This window comes from Alosa sapidissima, chromosome 1 (assembly GCF_018492685.1).
Source record: "Alosa sapidissima isolate fAloSap1 chromosome 1, fAloSap1.pri, whole genome shotgun sequence".
NCBI lineage: Eukaryota > Metazoa > Chordata > Actinopteri > Clupeiformes > Clupeidae > Alosa > Alosa sapidissima.
In genome coordinates this window covers 4108606-4116105 of record NC_055957.1, presented here as the reverse complement: position 1 = coordinate 4116105, position 7500 = coordinate 4108606, and positions in this window count along the sequence as shown.

Sequence of the window (7500 nt, the reverse complement as noted above, 5' to 3'; positions counted from 1 at the left end):
AATAGGAATTTATTCTTTGTTGTTCGTGCTCTCATTTGGAATATGATTATTTTGGTTTTATTTAAATTTACTTTTAAGGACCATGTTTGGCAGTATTGATTTAAAATGTCTAAATTTTGTCTCAACCCGTCCGCTGTTGGTGAAAGTAAAACCAGGTCATCGGCGAACATGAGAAATTTCACATCCTTGTCATGGAGAGTCAGTCCAGGAGCAGCTGATTTCTCTAACAGTGTGGCAAGTTCGTTAATATATAAATTGAATAATGTTGGGCTTAAGCTACAGCCTTGTCTTACTCCACGTTCTTGTTTAAAGAACTCTGTTCTTTTATTTCCTAACCAAACACTATTTATATTATTTGCATACATTGTTTTTATCAAATCATATGTTTTCCCTCCAATTCCAGCTTCTAACATTTTCAAGAATAGACCTTTATGCCAGATGTTATCAAAGGATTTTTGGAAATCTACAAAGCATGCAAAGATTTTTTTCTTTTTTGGAGTTATGTACATGTTTATTTATTAATGTCTGGAGTGTGTATATGTGGTTGGAAGTTCGATGATTTGGTAGAAAACCAATTTGACTATTGTTCAGAATTTTGTGGTCGTCAAGGAATGTTAGAATTCTTTTATTAATGATGCTGCAAAATAACTTTCCTAAGTTACTTGTGATGCAAATGCCTCAGTAATTGTTTGGATTTAATTTATCACCAGATTTGAATATAGGGGTAATAAGGCCTTTATTCCAAATTGAGGGGAAGACTCCACTGTTGAGAACTAGGTTAAACAATTTAGTTATGGCTTCTTTGAGTTTTGAGTTGCTCATGCTATCTGACTCTACCTTTCTCTCTCTCCCTCCCTCATGCTATCTGACTCTACCTTTCTCTCTCTCACCCTCCCTCATGCTATCTGACTCTACCTTTCTCTCTCTCTCTCTCCCTCATGCTATCTGACTCTACCTTTCTCTCTCTCTCCCTCCCTCATGCTATCTGACTCTACCTTTCTCTCTCTCTCTCCCCCCCCCCTCTCTCTCTCCTTCTCTCTCTCTCTCTCTCTCTCTCTCTCTTTGTGCGCATGTCGGAGTGAGTGGGCGGAGCCGAGCGTTTGAGTGAGTGTGACTGTTGGCCGCTGTGCCAGGAACAGTGTTTTTCTATCTTTTTGCTATCTTTTCTATCTCCTTATTATTATTATTATTATTTATTTATTTTTTCTTCTTTATAGTGTTAAGGGTTGGTTCTGTTTGGGTTAGTATAAGTAACACTGGCGTGGGGTTTTGTTGTTACCTTGTTTTACCTGGACGTCTGCTTCCAGTGTTTGGTTGCAGCCGCCCCAGGTATGGAGAGTTTTGAAAAACTTACGCGGCGTCATGCTGTTAAAATAGCATCGAATGCCAGTGTAGAGGTTTGTAGTTTAGCAGCAGGAGAAGTTGTAGGGCATGACAATATTCTGTCAGCGGCCCGCATGAACAATGCGATTGTGCTGTTTTTGGGCACGGTTGAGTTGGCTAATGAGCTGGTTGAAAGGGGTTTAGTGGTTGACGGCATTTTTACTGTCGTCCTTCCTCTCTCCACTCCTTCAAAGAAAGTGACTTTGTCAAATGTTCCCCCATTTATTAAAGATGAGGTTTTGGCTGAAATTTTATCACGGTATGGTAAATTGGTTTCCGCAATTAAAAAGATTCCAATTGGAAGCAAATCCCCACTTCTGAAACACGTAGTGTCGTTCAGGCGATCCGTATTTATGATTCTAAAAGATAACAAAGATGATTTGGATCTAACTCTAAACGTGAAGGTGGATAACTTCAGTTATGTTATCTATGCTTCAACAAGTGTCATGAAGTGCTTTGGTTGTGGGCAATCAGGGCACCTTGTTCGTGCATGTCCTAAGGCAAAGGGGAATTCGAGTGATGTGCAAATAAATCACGAAAACACCAGTAGGCCTATGCCTAATGAAATTGTGGTAGATGAGCAGTCTGCCGAAATGGGTGCGTCTACTGCTGCGGTTGCAGCACCCGCTGTATCCAGTGGGCCTTCGTCTGCCTCAGCCGAGTCAGTAGGGGCAGATCATGCTTCCCTTTTGCGGGAAGAGGTTAACGGGGTAACCCCGATTGATAAACCAGTAGGCCGAGAACAAAGTTCTCCCACAGATGACGCAGTGAACGCAGAATCTGAGAGTCAGTCCACACAGAACTCGCAGAGCAGTGCTTCTGCTGTCAATTATGACCAAGTTCTTGCGTCTCTAGATGAATCCCTCATGGAGACGGAGGAAAATGTTTTTAAAATCCCCCCAAAAGAAAGAGATCTAAAAGGACTAAAAAGAGCGATAATTTAACAGATCTTAGCGGCACAGATAACGAATACGAAAGTGATTTCTCTGACTGTAGCGTTACCTGTAGCTTACGTCATAGTGGGTTTGCTAGTTGCGATTATAGTGTGGAAGACATAAAATCCTTCTTGACAAAAACAAAACATATGAGAAATGTTCGGATTGACGACTACTTCCCTGATGTGGAGCAGTTCACCACGAAAACTAAATCTTTTTTGGGTGAGGGCTGCTTCACAAATCCAGAGTGCTTCCGTCTCAAAAAGATATTGACCAAGATTAACGTTTTGTTAAATAGCGATGTCTGATGTTGGTCTATTTTTCACATGTATTATGATGATGGCGTGTACACAACTCTTTTATTTTTTTCTTTTTATCATGGGTGAAATCAGAATTGCTTCTTTAAATTTAAATGGGGCCAGGGAAAGAAGCAAGAGAGCCTTGTTGTTTGAAACGATTAAGAAGAATAGATTTGATGTGCTTCTTGCTCAAGAAACTCACTCTGATGCCTCAATTGCTGCTGACTGGGCAAGTGAGTTTGATGGCCTGTCAATTTTAAGTCACAACACTTCCAATAGTGGTGGGGTTGCCATTCTGTTTTCTCGGACCTTTACTCCCATTTCCTACCAGACTGAGGAATTAGTCAAGGGTAGACTCCTAAAAGTCAGAGCCCAATTTGAAAACAATTTCTTTGTTTTTTTGTGTGTTTATGCACCCACTACACCAATTGATAGAATGCTTTTCTTGAATATGCTAAATGATGCTCTACGCAATTGTGAATCTGAGGATTTTTTACTCCTGGGAGGTGATTTGAATTGTACTGAAAATGCAATGGATAGGAATCATGTAGAGCCACACATGCCCTCACGCAGAAGACTCATAGAACTGATGAATGCAAATGAGCTTGTTGATGTCTGGAGGAACTTTCACAGTACTCAGAAGCAATACACATGGGTTCACTCCTACAATAACCTTTTGTCATTGGCTAGACTGGACAGGTTTTATGGTTTTAAGCATCAGCTGAGTTTGTTTAGGAAATGTGCGATCATCCCAGTTGGTTTTTCAGACCACAGTTTGGTTTTTTGTTCTCTTTCTTTGAGTTCTGTAAAGTCTAAAAGTGCTTATTGGCATTTTAATAATAACTTGTCATCGGATGGCCATTTTAGAGAGGTATTTAGACTGTTTTGGCAGGATTTTAAGAACACAAAGCCATCTTTTAGCTCGTTGCAACAGTGGTGGGACTTTGGTAAGTCACAAATAAGACAACTGTGTCAGGATTATACTTTCAGTGTCACAAGGGACATAACTCGTTCAATGGTGAAACTTGAAAAGGAAATAATTGAACTCCAGCATTTAGCTGAACAAACTGGCAACCAGACTTACACAGCAAATGTTAAAGCGAAGCAGAAATCATTGGCTGACCTGCTAGGCATAAAGGCACAGGGAGCTCTGGTCAGGTCCCGCTTTCAGAGTGTGGAGTTGATGGACGCTCCTTCTAAATTCTTTTTTAATTTGGAAAAAAAGAATGGACAGAGGAGGTTCATTCACTCACTGCTTTCTGAGGATGGAGTTCTGTTGTCCAATCTGGCTGAAATACGTCAGAGAGCAGTCAGTTTTTACGAAGACCTATATAAGAGTGAGAGCTCGGATATTCAGGTGGATGACCAGTCCTTCTTTGAGAACCTACCCCAGGTGGCCGAAGAGGCGAATGCAGTCCTTGGAAGGGTTTTGACCCTAGAGGAGCTGCAGAGAGCCCTCCAGAGTATGGAGTGTGGAAAGGCACCGGGGTTGGATGGTCTACCGGTGGACTTCTATAAGTCCTTTTGGTCAGAAGTGGGTGAGGATGTGCTGACTGTTCTCAGCGACAGTCTTGCCAGGAGGCGGTTGCCACTGAGCTGCCGGAGGGCAATACTCACTTTGCTCCCCAAAAAAGGGGATTTGAATGACATAAAATCATGGAGACCTGTGTCAATCCTCTGTACAGACACATACGTACACACACACCTACACACACATACAGACACATACACACACACCTACACACACATATACACACACACCTACACACACATACAGACACATACATACAGACACATACACACACACCTACACACACATATACACACACACCTACAGACACATACACACACACCTACACACACATACACACACACCTACACACACCAACACACACATATACACACACACCTACACACACATACAGACACATACACGCACACCTACACACACATACAGACACATACACACACCTACACACACATATACACACACACCTACACACACATACACATACACACACATACAGACACATACACACACACCTACACACACATACAGACACATACACACACACCTACACACACATATACACACACATATACACACACATACACACACACACACATACAGACACACACACACACACACCTACACATACACACACACACACACCTACACACACATACACACACACACACCTACACCTACACACATACACACCTACACACACATACACACACACCTACACACATACACACCTACACACACCTACTCACACATACACACACACACACACACACCTACACACACATACACACACACACACCTACACACACACACCTACACACATACACACCTACACACACATACACACACACACACACCTACACACATACACACCTACACACACCTACTCACACATACACACACACACACACCTACACACACATACACACACACACACCTACACACACACACCTACACACATACACACCTACACACACACACCTACACACATACACACCTACACACACATACACACACACACACACCTACACACATACACACCTACACACACCTACTCACACATACACACACACACACACCTACACACACATACACACACACACACCTACACACACACACCTACACACATACACACCTACACACACATACACACACACACACACCTACACACACATACACACACACACCTACACACACACACACCTACACACACATACACACACACACACCTACACACACACACACACACACCTACACACACTCATTTTTTTCTTTCTTTCTCACCCACCCACACTCATTCACTCACACACACTCTGAGACTCTCAAGCACACACACACACACACACACACACACACACACACACAGATAGCCTGATGGGTCGATGGAGGGGATGTGAGGCTTCATCTGTCTGCGTGAGCTGCATCTTTTTCCTTTCCCAGCTCCCCTCTCTCTCCCCCTCCCTCATGCTATCTGACTCTACCTTTCTCTCTCTCCCTCCCTCATGCTATCTGACTCTACCTCTCTCTCTCCCTCCCTCATGCTATCTGACTCTACCTCTCTCTCTCCCTCCCTCATGCTATCTGACTCTACCTTTCTCTCTCTCCCCCTCTCCCTCATGCTATCTGACTCTACCTTTCTCTCTCTCCCTCCCTCATGCTATCTGACTCTACCTTTCTCTCTCTCCCCCTCTCCCTCATTCAAATTCAAATTCAAATTCAAAAAAAGCTTTATTGACATGACAAGAGCACTTGTGTTGTCAAAGCATACAAATCATAAGTAAGTTAGTGAGGAAACAAAGAGCATGAAAATAAGTAAGAATAAACAAATAAATAAGTAGATAAATATAAATAAAATAATAATAAAATAAATTCATAAAATAAATTATAAGAAATGAAATAATAATAATAATAATAATAATAATAATAATAATAAAAATAAAAAAAAGATTAGAAATGATCGTTCTAGATGAGATGGGATTGAATAGGATTTAAGGTGGTGGAGAGGTGAGAGAATCTGTTCTTGCGTATGTGCTTTCTAACCTTAATCTGTGGCACATATACACAAACTGAGCTGCTAGCTCAATTGTCTGTGTGTCTTCTCCTAAGACGATTTTCATTTTGGAACTAGCATCTAGTGACATAAATTGTTTAATGTGTCTGCTAAATCTTACATAGAAGTCGTTTCTCAGTAATTGATAAATGGGACACCTATGCAGAAAATGTATTTCATCTTCAACCTCCATTGTGTCACAGTACTTGCATAGGCGTTGATGTTTTTCTTGCCATGATTTTTTATGGCGTCCTATTTCTATTTGGAGTTTATGGTCACCCAATCTGTATTTTGTAAGACACGTTTTTTGAGGTTGTTTCAGTATTACTAGATAATTTGCTAGTTTGTATTCTCTGTTTAATTGACAGTAGCTGCCCAGTTTTTTGTTAGAGTGAATTTCATTTTGCCATTGCGTAATGTAGGTTGCCTTCATGAATTTGTGGGTTTCATTCAGATTGGTTAGGTTTATATCAGCAATGTTATATTTATTTATGATTAATTGTGCAAGTTTATCATTTTGTGGGTCTGATATGTTAGTCAGTAGTGCTTTGTGATGGTAACTAGTAGTGTTTGCATTTTTTAAGTGTATCCAATATTTCATAACTCTTTTGGTGATGGCCAGGGACAAGGGGAAGCGACCTAACTCTGCTCTGCAGGCATTATTTGATGTACTTCTATGGACATGCAGAATAGATTTACATATTTCTGTGTGGAGTTTTTCAATTTCAGTCTGGTCCCATGGTTTTTTTAAAAGAAGTAATGGTGGACCCCAAATTTCTGAGCCATAGAGTAGGATTGGAGTAATAACGGCATCAATTATTTTTAACCAAATGTTGATGGGAGGTTGATATTTGTTAATTGTTTTATACACTGAATAGAATGCTCTTCGGGCTTTATTTTTTAATGCTTGCAATCCTGGAATAAAACTGCCAGATGCATTTATGACTAGACCTAAATAAGTGTAGTTGGTTGTGTGTTCTAAAATATCAGGGCCTAATGTGAATAGGAATTTATTCTTTGTTGTTCGTGCTCTCATTTGGAATATGATTATTTTGGTTTTATTTAAATTTACTTTTAAGGACCATGTTTGGCAGTATTGATTTAAAATGTCTAAATTTTGTCTCAACCCGTCCGCTGTTGGTGAAAGTAAAACCAGGTCATCGGCGAACATTAGAAATTTCACATCCTTGTCATGGAGAGTCAGTCCAGGAGCAGCTGATTTCTCTAACAGTGTGGCAAGTTCGTTAATATATAAATTGAATAATGTTGGGCTTAAGCTACAGCCTTGTCTTACTCCACGTTCTT